The following is a 17494-nucleotide window of genomic DNA, read 5'->3' on the forward strand; positions in this document are numbered from 1 at the left end:
TGCAGAATAGTATCTTGATGTTGAAAGATTTTTAAACACATGAATAGTATCTGAGATTATGTATGTGCATGGAACCAACTGTTGTTGAACCATTACTTTGAGTCTCCTGCATTTAAAATCTCACCAAAATGATGTATTAAGCTAAAGCCAAATTAATTCTAGTTATAACCTCACTGAAGTCAAAGGGTGAACTGGCCTAAGGGATGAACGTAATGTTTTGTATTTAGTTCATCATAGCTTTTGTCAGCATATTTTCATGGTTGTCAATCAAGATTTATGTTCAGGTATTATCTCGAATGTTTTTCTGGGAATTAACTAAGAAGCCTTACGTAAGGCCCACCTCACCCATTTCAGAAGGATTAATTTATACTGCACCTTTTTCCTTAGGGGCAGATTGAAAAGCAATGATTGATATAGCTCTCCCTTTTCTTGGGATCAGATGTAAATTGAGGAAAAAATGTGGCTTTATTCTCTTGGCTTGTATGTTACCTCAGACAAACATGTTGAAGAAAATACTGTAGTAAAATGTACAGTGTAGCCTAATAAATGCACATTCTTTAAGCACAGAGTGGAATGTTTGGCATCAGTAGCTCTTTCAGGACAATTTCACTTCTATGGATACATAGGCAAAGATCTAATATGGTTGGTCAGGTTATTGCACCTTGGTACAGACAACGTGTATTTATTTTGTCAAGGTTATTTCTTTAATAGATACTGACATTTAGTCAGTAATAATACTCATATTATTACATACATTTATTTTGCTGCACATGTAACAAGTTCTGTGGGCAAGTATTGGTTGGGGTAGGTTACACTGTTCCTAAAGAACATGCTTATGTGTAGTTGGACAATGTTACTGTAACTTAATAAACAAAACTATCCAAGTATTTTTCATAAGTGGGGATATAACATTTTTAAAAAAGCTTTAAGGAGGCTGTGTTGAAGGCACAGATATGGGGTAAAGAGGTTCGTGAGGAGTTATTAGCGTTTAGCACCGCTGGAAATCCAACCTTAAGTGTCTCAAGTTAGGCATTCAAAAGAAGAGGTAGTCAAATTAGTAGGAAATTTGGATCGTAATTTCTCTGTGCCTCTCTTTGCATACCTTTAAAACTGAAACAGTTATGCCTAATATACAGGGGTGGGGTGAGGTTTGATTTCTCAGTGTTTATAAGGTGCGTTAAGATCCACAGATGGAGGGTGCTCTAGCAGTGTAGAATACACCTCTACCTCGATATAACGCTGTCCTTGGGAGCCAAAAAATCTTACCGCGTTATAGGTGAAACCACCTTATATCAAACTTGCTTTGATCTGCCGGAGCATGCAGTCCCGCCCTCCCGGAGCACTGCTTTACCGTGTTGTATCCAAATTCGTGTTATATCGGGTTGCGTTATATCGGGGTAGAGGTGTACTAGTTTATTATTATAAGAGTATTTCTCCTATGCTTATCCAATATTAGCTAGTTATCAACAGGAAGAAAGAAAGAAGAATAATTTTAAAATAGTGTATGCTTATATCAGGTAATTGTGATGGTGCCTCTTCTGTCCACTTTCCAGTAGACAGACAAACACCACTACCCCAGTGGGCAGGGCACTGGCAGCCTTTTTGGAATTCTCAGCAGATCAACCAAAGACTGAATGGACTCAATTGCCACCTTACCCCTACAAGAGGACTGAGCTATTAATATTGAGAGAGCTTCGTTCTCCAGAAGTCTCAAGGCAGAACCTTTGATAAGCACTACAGTATTATATATTCAATGGCAAAAAACCCCACTACCTACATGAAACGTAGAGTTAAGGTTGCTTGGTGATATGTTGTCCCATTGCAGAAGATTGAGCTGAGGTAAACCAAAACAGGAAATGCAAATTAAGGTTGCACATGTAACTTTAACTCTGCCCTTTTTCAGCACTGCCCCAATATTCCCCATTAAAATACACACCTTTACTCTGCCAACCCCAAGTTGCTGAAATGTAGGAACTCTTCACCACCTCTTTTTACAACCCATTCATTCTCCCCTCAGGGGAATTCAGCTAACAAAATTAAAGTTGACCACGGGGGTGCCTTCCCTCTGTTCCCCTGGAGCTGGTAGGAGCCAATGGGAATTATTTGCATACGCTCCAGGTGCAGTCAGAGTGTTAGGTGTGCCAATACAAGGCAGTGGAGGCAGTTGTTGGCCCTGCTTTGTAAAGGTATGTTTGTGATATAACCACATGTATGGATTACTTTGAGGTGTGTGACTATTTAAAAATAAGTATTAAGTTTATGCAAATGTATTTAGACTTTATGAAATGCTTGTAAATTGCTGCAAGCATTAATCATTTATAATATCTGTATAAGGTAATACTTAAGTTTTGGTTTGTTCTAAAACTGTAAAGCCACCAGGCAGGAGAGAAGCATTAACAAGTGTAAAAACACCTCCTGTGGTAAACTAGTATATCTCCTGCCCAACAAAAGAAGGCCCATAGACACCAGACAAATCATTGTAGAAGATCAGAGGACAAGGGACTTTGATTGCTCCCCCCACACCCATAAAGAGGAGATCTGCATGGGGACTTGTCCCATTAGCTTGAACTCTAAGAAAATAAAAGGAAGAAAATAAAAATTCCTGACAGAAAGAAACTGTACCTCTATGCTGCTTGGACTTTGAGAGGGCAAGATTTCTAAGCATAAGCAAGAGATCCCCAGCTGCGTAGCCTGAGTTAGCCCTAAAGGACCTATAGAGCTTGCATATTACAGCAGCCTCTTACTTTTTGGAACCTAGGACTGTAACTCATTTGTGTGTATGTTTACCTGCTTTAACATTGTAAAAATTTTCATTTCTTTTCTCAGTTAATAAATCTTTAGTTTATTATAGGTTTGGCTAGAAGTAGGGCTGTCAAACTATTAAAAAAATTAATTGTGATTAATGGTGATATTTTTAAAAAAATGATTAATTCCACTGTTAAACGATAATAGAATACCATTTATTTAAATATTTTTGGATGTTTTCTACATTCTCAAATATATTGATTTCAATTACAACACAAAATACAAAGTGTACAGTGCTCACTTGATATTATTTTTTATTACAAATATTTGCATTGTAAAAAAGAAACAAAATAAATAGTTGTGATGGTATCCGTGGGGTGCAACCTGGGATTGTGGGACCACTGTGCCCCCTTCTCACTACCTTGGGCTGTCTCTCACCATGCCCTACTGGTGGTAAGCAGCAAACCACTCTGGGGTTCCATCCGCCGGCTCCTGCCAGCTGGGGTCCTAGCTGCCAGCCCCGCTCAGCCCATTGCCATCCGGGGTCCCAGCTGCCACCTCCGCTCAGCCTCCTGCCGGCCTGGGTGAATGGAACTCCAGGCCAGCGGATGGAACCCTGGGTGAACAGAACCCCAGACTGTTCACCCAAGCCACCAGGAAGCTGAGCGGAGCCACCGGCTGGCAATGGGCTGACCGGGGCCAGCGCCTGGGACCCCAGCTGCTGGTCTGGGGTTCTGTCCGCCGGCTCCTGCCAGCCGGGATCCCGGCCACCAGCCCCACTCAGCCCGCTGCCGGCTGAGTGAACGGAACCCCAGGCCGGCAGCGGGCTCAGTGGCAGCTGGGACCCGCAGCCTGCCATTAAAAAAAAATCATCTTGCGTGCCGTAGGTTGAGGGCCCCTGTTCTAGTGTATGCAGTCTATCCTGTGTGTACTGTACTTTATGATAATTTTCGCTATACACGATTTTCCTCTTATGCGCTGACCTTAGAACCTAACCCCCGCGTAAGATGTGACTCCACTGTATTTATTTTTGAAAGTTTATAATAAGTGATGCTCCGGGGGGGGGGGGGTGAGGGCAAGGTGGAAATTTTGCCTAGGGCGCAAAATATCCTTGCACTGGCCCTGCTGACAGATAGTGTAAGCAGGTTACAGATATTCAATACACAGACTGGACTCCCTTTTTCAGCCTGGGACCACTCTTCCTCAGTTCAGAGTTTTTCCTCCAGATGTTCCTTCCAAGAGTTGAGTTGGGAGAGTGACCAAGTCATGATGTCACTTCCCCTCTTTTATATTTTCTTCCAGCTTGCTGGAAAGAACTTTGTTGTGACGTGGGCATCAGGCAGTCCCCCTTGGTCAAGCAGTCTCCATTGCATACATGTGCTCTTTCTGAGAAGTCTCTGGGATGAGTGAGTGTGGATTCTCTTTAATAGGCCATAAGCACGTGTCTGCCTGGTCCTTTATTACAATTGAAAGGTTGGCTGTGGGTGTCTCCTAACCTCATAACATATTTCAGTAATACATATAGCAATACTTCATAACTTCACATACAATCCAACAGGGTTTTAATGTTTAGCAGATCGAGACTTTTAAAATGATACCTCACAAGGCATACTTTGTACATACCATAATATCAAAGTGGTGGATATGGGGGTTCCAGAGTGCTTCTTTGAGGTACAGAGTGTCACAGGGACTATCTGTGACTCCATGTTTAGGCAGTTATTGTGCTTGAGGAGTTAACACTTGATGTTTAGTTGGTGAAATCTAAATATAGAGCTCATAGCCAGTTTGGGGTTTGTGTCCTACTTCTTAACAGTCTGTCCTGAGGTTGGTACGCACACGTGAGTCACTCCAGACAGCTTGACACATACCTTCAAGGTAAGGGAGCTGTAACTGTGAAGTGGTTTTTAAATTGAACATGTGTGGTATTCTTTCTGGGGAGTTGGTCAAATGAGTGTATGCGAGTATCTAGAACCTCCTGAATCTTATCGTGCCAAGGGCCCTTGTGCGTGTGTGCTTATTGAGGAAATGCTCTAAGAGGGTAGAGGAAAAGTGGCGTGGGCAATCTTTCTCCCCAACCCCTTTGTGTCCTTTAATTGTGTTTGCTCTCACCAAGAGGATTCCACCTGATGGTTTGTAAAAGGAGGGAAAGAGCTTTACTTTGCCAGTCCCACAGTTGCTGAAATGTTCAAGGTATGTGTGTTAACAGAGCGTGTTGGGGCATTGCTGAAAGAGGACAGAGTTAGGGTTACATTTTCTGGTTTTTAGAAGTTTGAGTTTTGCTCACATTCTGCAAGGGGATGACATACCATCAACTGTAGTTAACTCTGTGTCCATGTAGGGTGGGGGTTTTTTGTTTGTTTTTTTGTTTGCCACTGAATTTCCTTGTGGTTCTGTTCCTGTGTGTGTGTGTGTGTGTGTAATATTACACACACACACACACACACACACACACACACACACAAATTCAGTGGCTTTATATGTGTATGTGTGTATATTTGTTGGCAGGTGTAAGTAGTCATTTAGGCAGTTGTACATATACCATGTCCCACGATTAGCATCCTGCGTCCAGCATCCTCCCACTCTCCACACACATCAGCTACATCATACCAGTCTACTTTGGCGCACTTCCCCAGCCATGCCCCTGACACATTCAATTCATTTTCCCCCACCCACTACTGTACTGTGCTGCTGTAGCTGTCACCTAGGCCACTCACAAACATCCTTCTAGTATGCAGGTAAAACCCTGAGTGTTTGTGTATAGCTGCAGCCTGCCAGCCACACAGCAGTCACACTCTGGCTTCCACCAGCCTTAGGAACCGCTTGCAAAGGGACCCAAATCTAGTCCTGGATTCTTCCCCCCCCCCCCCCCCCCAAACATGTGTTCTGCACTGTCCAGCCCTCTCTTGGAATGTCAAGATATCTTAGGTCTGTTGTTCCTCTTAATGGGGATCAATATACAACAGTTTGCTACCCAAAATGGAGTTACCCACACAGTTCTCAACACTGGAGTAAGAACATAAGAATGGCCATACTGGGTCAGACCAAAGGTCCATCTAGCCCAGTATCCTGTCTTCCGACAGTGGCCAATGCCAGGTGCCCCAGAGGGAATGAACAGAACAGGTAAACATCAAGTGATCCATCCCGTCGCCCATTCCCAGCTTCTGGCAAGCAGAGGCTAGGGACACCATGCATGCCTGTCCTGCCTAATAGCCACTGATGGATCTGTCCTCCATGACCTTATCTAGTTTTTTTGAACCATGTTATAGTCTTGGCCTTCACAACATCCTCTGGCAAGGAATTCCACAGTCTGTGTGTTGTGTGGAAAAAATACTTCCTTTTGTGTGTTTTAAACCGGCTGCCTATTAATTTCATTTGGTGACCCCTAGTTCGTGTGTTATGAGAAGGAGTAAATAACACTTCCTTATTAACTTTCCCCACACCAACTATCTTGAGTAGTTTAGTATCATTTGCAAATATTGTTACCCCACTGTTTACCCCTTTTTCCAGATAATTTATGAATATGTTGAATAGGACTGGTCCCAAGACAGATCCCTAGGGGACACCACTATTTACCTCTCTCCATTCTGAAAACTGACCATTTATTCTTATCCTTTGTTTCCTATCTTTTAACCAGTTACCAATCCATGAGAGAACCTTCCCTCTTATCCCAGGAGAGCTTAAGTTTTTATTTAAAAAATAAAAGAAGTTTATTTAACTACAAGGAGATAAAGTTTAAGTGAGTACCATTATAAGGTATTAAAGTCAGAAATAGCTACAAGAGAAATACAGATAAAATGCTTCCTACTACTAAAACCTACCAAGATAGACTTGGTTCAAGGTGAAATCCCTTACCACATGTTGTGTCCCGGTAATATTGCTGACCAAATTCTCTGGCCAGGATCTGCTCCAAAAAATCCCAGAGCTGTTTCTGTTTTTGTCTTATGTGGGATAGGTAGCGATACCTTACAGTGTTTTTGTCCCTCACTTTTATAGTTGTCACCCTTTGAAATGCATTTTCCTGAAGGCTGCCTCCTAGATACAATTCATTCTCACTGTGAGGACGGAGACAAGTAGACTGGGGGTGAAAGAGTTCCACAGTGTTTGCTAAAATGCAGCTCGATCTGTTCCTACCCCCTTCCTTGCCAAAGAATGGCCATTTGACAGGTGATTGCTCATCACCTTTGATGCCACCTGGCAGGGGTGTCAGTTTGTCCTTTTGTCTTTTGAGAAACAGGTTTACCCAATCTTGTCTGGTAAACACACTTCAGCCATGACTGACATGTATGTTCGTAGCTTTACATGTAACGTTACTATGCACATTTCACCATGTATTATTGACCAGTGAGTTATTAGTTTTCAAATGATACCTCACAAGGCATATTTTGTACAAAGATGATTACAATGGTATGTAGGGCATGAACAGAGGGTGCATTTGGTCACAGCCACACAGGACACATTTTCTGGCCATCCATGAACCTCCCCGCCCCATTCACTAATTAATATTCTTCCAACACATAGCTTTCATGCAGTTTTGGGCTGCATTGGCAGAGCTGTGGGTGCGGGAGGTTGGGCTGCAGGGCTGTTGGGGTGCACTGGAAAAAATGGGGGTTGCTATGCCTCCCTCACCAGAGCCCCTACTATCTCTCCCACTACCATCTGTCCCCCCCCTTACTGCAGCCCCAAACCCCTCTCTCCCTAATACCTTACTCCTCCACTCCCTTAAACCTCTTTCCTTCCAGGAAGCATTCACTTGTCTAATTCTTTCCCCAAAAGTCTTTGATTACTAAGACTACAGCTACACTACAGATCTTACAATGCAGATGCTCTAAGCCAGTGGGAGAGAGCTCTCTTGTCATGAGTGGAGGTAGCTTTGTCAGCAGGAAAAGCTCTCCCATTGACATAGTGCTGTCCACACTGGCGCTTAGATTGATGTAACTTAAGTCGCTCGGGGTGGCTAAGGCTATGTCTACACTACCACTTATGTTGGCAAAATGTATGTCGCTCAGGGGTGTGAAAAAACACCTTCCCTGAGCAACATAAGTTTTGCCAGCATAAGCAGTCGTGTGCACAGTGCTATGTTGGCGAGAGACCTTCTCCCACCGCTCATTGACGTGGTTTTATTATGTCGATGGGAGAGCTCCCGTCACCATAACGTGGCTACACGAGTAATCTTACAGCGGTGCATCTGTGCCGCTGTAAATTCACTAGTGTAGACATGGCCTTATTCACAACCTTGAGCGACACAGCTTTTCTACCGACCTAAGCTGTTGTGTGTACATAGCCTACAACTGCCACCCATACCTCACAAATTGTAGCAAATTCTGGTCACTCATTGCAAAATTCCTTTTGTCTTAGGTGGGGGATTGTCATTAACTTACCTTTAGGGCCCTACCAAATTCACAGGCATGAAAAATGTGTCACGGACCATGAAATCTGGTTTTCTCCCCTCCCTTCCCCCCCAATCCCCGTGAAAACTGGTCTTTTGTGTGCTTTTACCCTAGACTATACAGATTTCATAGGCAAGACCAGCATTTCTCAAATTGAGGGGGTCCTGACCCAAAAGAGAGTTGCAGGGAGGTCGCAAGGTTATTTTAGGGGAATCATGGTATTGCCACCTTTATTTCTGTGCTGGGTGGCCAGAGGGCAGTGGCTGGTGGCTGGGCGCCCAACTCTGAAGGCAGCGCTCTGCCAGCAGCAGCATAGAAGTAAGCATGGCAATACCATACCATGCCATCCTTACTTCTGTGCTGCTGCTGACAGCGGCTCTGCCTTCAGGGCTGGGTTCCGAGCCAGCAGTCTCTGCTCTCCAGCTGCCCAGCTCTGAAGGCAATGCTGCCACCTGCAGCAATGCAGAAGTAAGGGTAGCAGTACCGCAACCCCCCTTACAATAACCATGTGGACCACCCCCGCACAACTCCTTACAATTACACCATCAAATTTCAGATTTAAGTAGCTGAAATCATGACATTTATGATTTTTAAAGTCATATGACTGTGAATTTGGTATAGCCCTACTTATCCTTAATTGAATGGTGAGTTCAAAGCCACCAAGAAGTCTGTGTGACTCATCCAGTCATTAGTACCCCTCAGTTTAACAGTACAAGACAGCAAAAGGAAATTTTTTTGTGTGTTTTGGTTGGTTGGGGTATTTTTGTTTTTGGAAGGGGCTGTAACTCAGGAATACCTTGGTCAAATGACCCCAAATTGGCCTAATAATATGCGTGAGGAAGAACTATATAAAACTCAAGTGAGCTTTTTGTGTTGCACCTGCCCAATGCTATAGCCCCCAGCTCTGATTTTTTTTGACTGAGACATTGGTGGATGAGGGATTTTCTGGAGTAACAGTCCAAGTACCTGGTCATAACGAAAGATTGAATGTGGTTTTGGAGTCATAAAAATAGTCATGGAGCAACTTGGACAATGTTTGAGAGAAATATGCTAGCTGAAGGTTTGAACACACAGAGCTGTCTGCGTGAATTCTTGAGTTATCTGTGACTTATAAGTGGCACTTGTCTTTGGCATCTGATGTCTCAGTTCAAGAGTGTGTACCTGTTGTAAATAAATTAGGTAAGAATAGTAGATATTAAAGGTCAGAAGGGACTCTTTTTTTAATCCTCTACTCTGACCTCCTGAATAACACAGGCCACAGAATTTCATCCAATAATTTCTGCATCAAGCCATAACTTGAGCCAGAGCATATCTTTTAGACAAAAAAATCCAGTCTTGCTTTATAGGCTTTGAGTGCTGGAGAATGTCCCACCACTCCTGGTAAGTTGTTCCAATGGTTAATTACCCTCACTGTTGTGTTTGTTTTTGTTTTTAAAGTTCCTGTGTACTTATGTCAACTTATTTCTTTCCCAACAAGGGAATATTCCTGGAATCGAAATCGCCCTGACTTTCAGAAACTGGGACAATATATTAAGTGTGGGTGGGTGGTGAATTTAGAACTCCTGTATGATGCTGAAAGATCATCCTGGAAAGTGAAGTTTCCTGTGTATCTTACAACAAAGGGGATGGCAGTGTAAACTTTCCACACTTCTTTTTCGTTAGGAAGGAGTAAGAGTGATGACTTCTGACTTTTGGTGCTGGATTCTCCAGTTACTGAGGTCATTTTAAAGTGGCCTTAAAACAGCTGGAAATAACCAGTGAGAATTTCCCTTGTGTACAGGAACTATCTGCCATAAAGTTGGTAGAAATGTCTTTGCTGCCTCTTGCATCGGCCACCCCCACGCTCCTGGCATAAGGTGAGAAAGGGGCAAGTCCAGGATAGGGAGGGGTGCCCTGATCTTCCACTGGTGGAAGGTCCCTGGGAGACTTCACTCCTGTGGTGTAAATTAGAACTGCATCAAAGCAGCTATAAACTTGCACCAGGGTTGTGTGGCAGAGGATCAGGGAACTGCCACCCATCTTTACTAATCTGAGCTGCACTCAGGCAGGGTGGGAAACCTCCTCATCTCTACCAGGCCACATTCAAACCGGTGACTTAAAGGTGAAAGGCACTTTCCTCCATTGTGTATCTTGTAAGCCATCAAGTCTTAAGCTGGGAGAGGTCAGAAAGGTGAGCTATAAAATTGTGCAAATAGGGGGCCCCAATGGAAATGCTGGCAGATCTAGAAATACAGTAAAACTATCAGGTGAAGCAATAATAGCTCTAAAATACTTCTCAAGCATCTATGCAGCAGACAAATATTACAGGAAACGATCAGCCCGCTTAAGAAAGAATGACAAGGAATTAGGACCAGAGGATAAGAACCCGCTGAGATATTAAGCATTATTAAGTTATTTTGCATCTGCCTTTATAAAGAAGGCAGGCCAAGACCCAAATGTAGGATCAGATTTAAGGGGAATTAGGCAGTGTAGAAATAATATCAACAATAGTTTTAAGAGCTTCTAACATTTTAAAAACAGAAATGGCACAAGAACTAGACAATGCACATCCAAAAGCATTAAACAATGGCAGGCTAACATGTTTTGATTCTTAAACGTTGAAATGGCGAACACCTTTGTTAAATGCAGATTTGTGAATACGTTAGCTAAATGAAAACTCCTAATATCATTACTATATAAATAGTAAGATGCTTTATGTACCTAATAACCTTACTAAATTAATTACTGAAGTAAGAAGCCATTTAAGTATAGAATATTATTTATATTAATGGGGAATAAAATAATTACTAGGAGTGTGCAAGTAAACCTTTACCCAACTAGGGAAGACAAGAGAAACCATCGTTCCAAAAACTGTTGTGTATAGTCAACAAATTAACCTAGAAACTTACTAAAAATTATTTAATTTTAAAAGATTGTTTTGAGAACTGAAAATATTTTATACAAAGAAAGAGTGTGTGTTTGTACTTTTTGAAAACAGAATTTCATTACCTGTCAAACTCCAATAAAATTGAAAAAATATTTTAGAGAATGGACTGAATAGAAAGAGTTAAAACTAAGGCAATTAAAGAAATGTCCATTAATGAACTACATGTTCATAACATGAGGAGGCTCCTAAGAATTACCCAGGAAAACATGGAGCCAATGAGAGAGTGACAGCAACCAGCTTGAATCTAAACAAACCTGAAAGATGTTTTTTCCAATAATTTTAAGGAAAATATGAGTATATAAAAGACTCTGAAGTGAGCGCGTGTTCATCCATCTCTATAAGCAAGCTGCCACTGACAGACAAGGAAAAACCTCCCCAAAACTTCAGCATGCGTTGGTGAGAGAACATTAACTAAGACACTGCCAAGGGATTGGATTTATAGCTCTTGTAATGTTTTTATCGGAATACTGAAATGCTGTGTCAATTTAAAAGATTAACAGTTTCTCCTGCTAATCACCATATGTTTTGACCATGTATTCCTGAAGAGGAGACAGGAGTTAAACATTGGTAAACAGAAGAACAGTGGGATTTAATTGGACATGGTTCTTAGTATTTTTAATTAGTCTGTTTTAAGACAACTCCCTGAATGGCTTCTTCTAAGTAACTAATTTAAATATTTTCTTCCACTTCATAGGATTTAGTTTAGGTTGCTTACTTTGCCCAATTATATATAGTTTAGGTTATTAACGAGACAGCCTTTACTTGCCCTTAAACAAATTATCTTGCCATATATAATCTGTTTTAAATATCTAATGAGATACTAAAACTGAATTCATGGTAATTTTGGGAAACAATATACTTTGGTCTTAACTTACCAAGAGAAAAATGACCCACCAAAGGCAGGTTCACTCCCAAGGTATAATCTCTATTTAAAAAATGTCCACAGAAAAACATACAAAAGAGACTGTAATGGAACTAACAAGCTTATCGTTTTTATTCTGTCATTCATGTTGTCTTGTTTGTTTTCATGTTATTCCTTTAATAATAAAATTGTAATTTTTTTTTTGCTTGGTCCTGAGGTATGTAAAAACACCTGGGACTAAATAGTGGGAGCCAACCTTGAGTTGGCAGTGAGAGAAACAATCATTAAGAACTGGTCTACCATTTCTTGTTTCTCTGGACTGAAAATATTTAGTCAACTTTAAAAAAATAAAATTACTTGTCCTCTGTCAGGAAAGAGGGCCTGCAGCTGGGCCTGGGATCAGCTAGCTAACCTCCGAAGCAATCCCTAATCAGTCAGATAGCCTGATTGACTGAGCGGCATTGCCAGAACTGCTCTTAAACCCAGCAATATCACTTGGCCAGTGGCTGCTCAACACTTATGTCTGCAGCTGCAATGTCACCTGTGCTTGCCTTGTTCCCTGACTTGCTCCTCTGCTCAATTTCTGACACTGGTTCCTGCCTTCGGCTCTGTCCACTAGGCATGCCTGCCCATGTACTGGTCCATGACAACATCCGACAATTTAAAACTACCCCTTTCCACCATACAAAGGTCTATTAGTTTTAAAATAACTGCTTTTAATAATGTAAATGCTTGCGTGTTGCATTGGTGAAGAAATGGCTCTGAACTTGGCAGTACCCATTGAACGTGGCAAAGCACTTTGTAATGAAAAATAGATATCCCAGATTATGGCTAGAAGATGACATGTTGCATATTTATGCTTTGTTTTGAAAGGTAGGCACAGTCAACATACAGAATTATTGTTTCCCTTCTTGTATTACTCTTTTGTATTGGACATAAAAGTGAATGAAATAGAATGAGAATCTAGGGGTGGGATGCGGGAAGCAGGTTTATAAGAAGGTTGCCTCTGGACTGGCTTGTTCTCTACTATTTTTCATCCTTGTGCATATCCTTCTTCCTGTTAGGATGCTTTAGTATGCTAGATGGCTGGTAATGATGCTTTGAGGAATTAATTCACCCCTAGTGCATGAAAACACAGAACTCCACTATAAGAACTAGGTTTGCAAATGTGTTGTGCAGCAATTGCTTCACCAGAAGCATACTAAAGGATTGGTGGAGAGATGCTAGTCTGAACCTGCCCCAAATTCAAGGAGAGGTAGTGAATGAAGGCTTTGGAGAGAGACTCCATACACTATATATATATTTTTTTTTTCTCCTGCCTGGAAGAATTATGGCCCTTGTTTCTCAAGGGTAGTGGATTTAAATATGGGGAAAGCAAGGTGGGAAAAATGGCTGCAGGTTCTGAGATGGGCATTAAAGGAAAAAAGATACATCCTGTGCTCTTAAGAACAACCAAGGAGACAAAGTACTGTCTTGATTTGCATACTGGGATGTCTTGTTTGGCTTTCTGAGTATTACAGGCCTGTGTTCTTGTTTTGCCCTGGTATTTTATTTTTGACAACAAACTCTGTATTAATTAGAACTGGAGCTGAGTGAATAGTGCAGGAAAATAAATTTATTTTGACCATTTCACACTCTCTCTTTATTCACTTTCCACAAACATTCATGGAAAAGGTTCCGATTTTATTTACACAAATGTGAATGGGAAAACTCTCTCTCCCTCCCCCAACCCCTCTGCAAGTACTTCTCTGAACCTCTTGAGAGAATCAAACCTCAAGATCCTTATTCACCCCCCTTTTCCTGTTTTTACTGAAGCTATGATCATCCAGTCAAGGAAGAGAAATGATACCATGTGACCAATCCATAGTTGACTCCTGAATAGCAAGTAGCCATAACTCACAGCAGACCCTATCAAAGCATTCCATAGGCTGAAACTCATTCACATTGAACAATGAGTAAATTAATGATCTGGAGGATGGCGTGGACTGCACTCTCAGCAAGTTTGCAGATGACACTAAACTGGGAGGAGTGGTAGATACACTGGAGGGTAGGGATAGGATATAGAGGGACCTAGACAAATTAGAGGATTGGGCCAAAAGAAACCTGATGAGGTTCAACAAGGACAAGTGCAGAGTCCTGCATTTAGGATGGAAGAATCCCATTCACTCTTACAGACTAGGGACCGAATGGCTAGGAAGCAGTTCTACAGAAAAAGACCTAGGAGTTACAGTGGACGAGAAGCTGGATATGAGTCAACAGTGTGCCCTTGTTGCCAAGAAGGCTAATGGCATTTTGGGCTGTATAAGTAGGGGCATTGCCAGCAGATCGAGGGACGTGATCGTTCCCCTCTGTTCGACATTGGTGAGGCCTCATCTGGAGTACTGTGTCCAGTTTTGGGCCCCACACTGCAAGAAGGATGTGGAAAAATTGGAAAGAGTCCAGCGGAGGGCAACAAAAATGATTAGGGGTCTGGAGCACATGACTTATGAGAAGAGGCTGAGGGAACTGGACTTGTTTCTTCTGCAGAAGAGAAGAATGAGGGGGCATTTGATAGCTGCTTTCAACTACCTGAAAGGGAACCAGTTCCAAAGAGGATGGATCTAGACTGTTCTCAGTGGTACCTGATGACAGAACAAGGAGTAATGGTCTCAAGTTGCAGTGGGGGAGGTTTAGGTTGGATACTAGGAAAAACTTTTTTACTAGGAGGGTGGTGAAACACTGGATTGGGTTACCTAGGGAGGTGGTGGAATCTCCTTCCTTAGAGGTTTTTAAGGTCAGGCTTGATAAAGCCCTGACTGGGATGATTTAGTTGGGAATTGGTCCTGCTTTGATCAGGGGGTTGGACTAGGTGACCTCCTGAAGTCCCTTCCAATCCTGATATTCTATGATTCTATAAACATACACGTTCATAGGAATTGCAGCCTGTTCATGGATAATTTGTGAACAGAAAAGGGACTCCATTCAATTAATGGTTTTCAATGAATTGCTCCCCCGATTCTTACTGTCATAATAACAATTTTACCTAGAGTTGGGTTTAAAAAAATTTGTGTGTTTAATGTTTTATCAAAATGTTTCATTTATTTTCAGTTTTTCCAAATTAAAACATTTTAATATTTCATTGTTTGGTCAGTTGAATCGAATGATGGGATTCGGGGGCGGGGGGAGTGAATTTAAAAAAAAACAAAAAACTACTTTTTGTGTGGAAAAACTCTGGTATTGGGAGGAAAGGGTACTTGTCTAAGAAAAATGTGTTTTGTTTTGATTTGAACAGCTCTGTCTTCAATCAGCATGGTAATAATGACCCTATAGACATAATCGCTTGGTGGTGGTTTTTCTTTAATCTTTGAAATCAAGGCTATAAATATTCATATTGGCAATTTGTTACAAACCAGATAATTTTTTTAAATGCATCCACTTAAATGTTGATGCCTTGAGGCCGCTCAGCAATAGTGAAAATTTAAAAGCCCTGTATCAGAAGCATAGTAGGAATTTTCACTTATAAAGGGACTCTCTGAACTGTGTTTAAAGTATAGCCAGTCACAGCTAGAGTACTAGTGAATATTCATGAGTTAGCTTGCAGCAAAGAATAGGTTCCAAAGCCAGCTCAGTGCACAAACCTAAAGCAATTTTATTTAAGAGTTTTTAGTTTATAAGCTCCTATGGTGCAAAGGAGATCTTCAGTCTAGCTCATTTGCTTTCTTATACCCAGAGTAACTAAACTTGCATTGCTTTTCAACTGTATGTATTACTGGAGATCAGGACTCTGCACATACAAGACTTTGTGCAATGAAGCCTCCATGTGTAAAAGGGAAATAATATAGCACTTGCATGCCATTTATTTACTCCAGTTTGCATCTTTTGATTCTCAAAATAACCACATCCACATCACTATTTGCACTCTTGTTGGCAGCCTTAGTGGAGAGGCCAAGAAACAGAGATTGCCCTTCAAGCTTTAGGAGGCCTTTTTAATAACTGGGCCACCGCAGTTTGCACATTCTTCATGTAAGGACCAGCAAATGCTTATGCACATGTCATAGTCTTATTCAGAGCATCTAGCATCTTTTTGGAGAGCGAACTGTACATAATTATCTTTCAAATCACTATGAATTCACTTCCATAAATACTTCACATATCTGCTAAGACTCTAACTTTCAATGAGCTCCAAACTTCACCAAATTCAAACAAATGTGCATAAGTACTCTGCATATAGTGTATAATTAAATAACAATTTTACAGTAGTCTAGGGAGAAATTTGCAAAATTTTATAAAAACTTTCAAAAAAACAAATTTCTATTTCTACATAAACTTTGGAAGTGGTGAACAGAAATGAATTTGGAATCATCGGATTTACTGATCAGTGGAGTTCTGAAAAACACGGCTTATCTGTATATTTATTACTTTACTGCATTGTCAGACACAAATCAACTGGATGAGCCTGAGTCATCAAACGTGACCTAAAATAAGTTTGCTTTAGTGATCTAACTGGTCAATAACCATTTAGCACTTAAAAATAAGTACCCGCCCACCAACAGGCTCAGACAGGTCATATGCTGAATTGATCTAAAATAACTTCATATGATTCTAGAGATGTTAATTCACATTTGCGGTGTAGGTATTGATTTTGATTGGAATCCTAGTTTGGGGGTTTCTGGATTCAGGCCCATTATGACAAATCAATGTTAATTTACTTAGAATCCACACTTGATATTGAGTAGGCATAATATTAAAATGAAATTATAGGAAAATGAGACTTGATTTAAGGGGGACATTGAAGTGGCTTTAGGCATAACTTCAGCCAGGGACCAACTAAGATCTAAAGCAGACCCCACTATGTTGGGGTGGGGTGAGATATGCTAACTCTGAATAAAATACAAAAAGCATTCTGTGCAGGGAAAATAAACTGCATTCTGGATGTGCTCTTGTCACCACTGAAATTTGAACAAACGTCCATCTTTCAAATGTACATGGGATTACAAACAAATAGGAACCCCAAACTGTTTGTCCAAAGATGGATTTGAGAAAATAATCAGCAAGCAAGAGATTGACAATGACACTCATCATCTCTTTGAAGAGGACAGCTGTGTAAATACCCTTCTGGGAGATAATTAGGGTGACCAGACAGCAAATGTGAAAAATCGGGACGGGGGTGGGGGGGTAATAGGAGCCTATATAAGAAAAAGACCCAAACATAGGGACTGTCCCTATAAAATCAGGACATCTGGTCACCTAGAGAGAACTGTCATGACAAGTCACCCTTAATCACGTGTAAAATCACTGGCAAATATAACTGGGCCAACTGGAAGTGAAACCTGAGACCAGAGGCTGGGTCTCTGACACTAGCAAGGTAAAGTAACCAGATAGAAACAGCTTTGTGGAGAGGCTGAGTTCTTTAGAGATGTTAACATGTTGCTACTTCATAGGGTTACCATACGTCCGGATTTTCCCGGACATGTCCAGCTTTTTGGGCCTCAAATCCCCGTCCGGGGGGAAATCCCCAAAAGCCGAACATGTCTGAGAAAATAGGGACATGCGGGGGCCGGGGGTTGGCCCGGGGCCGGCATCCAAGGGCCCAAG

This window comes from Trachemys scripta, chromosome 3 (genome assembly GCF_013100865.1).
Source record: "Trachemys scripta elegans isolate TJP31775 chromosome 3, CAS_Tse_1.0, whole genome shotgun sequence".
NCBI classification, from domain to species: Eukaryota; Metazoa; Chordata; order Testudines; family Emydidae; genus Trachemys; species Trachemys scripta.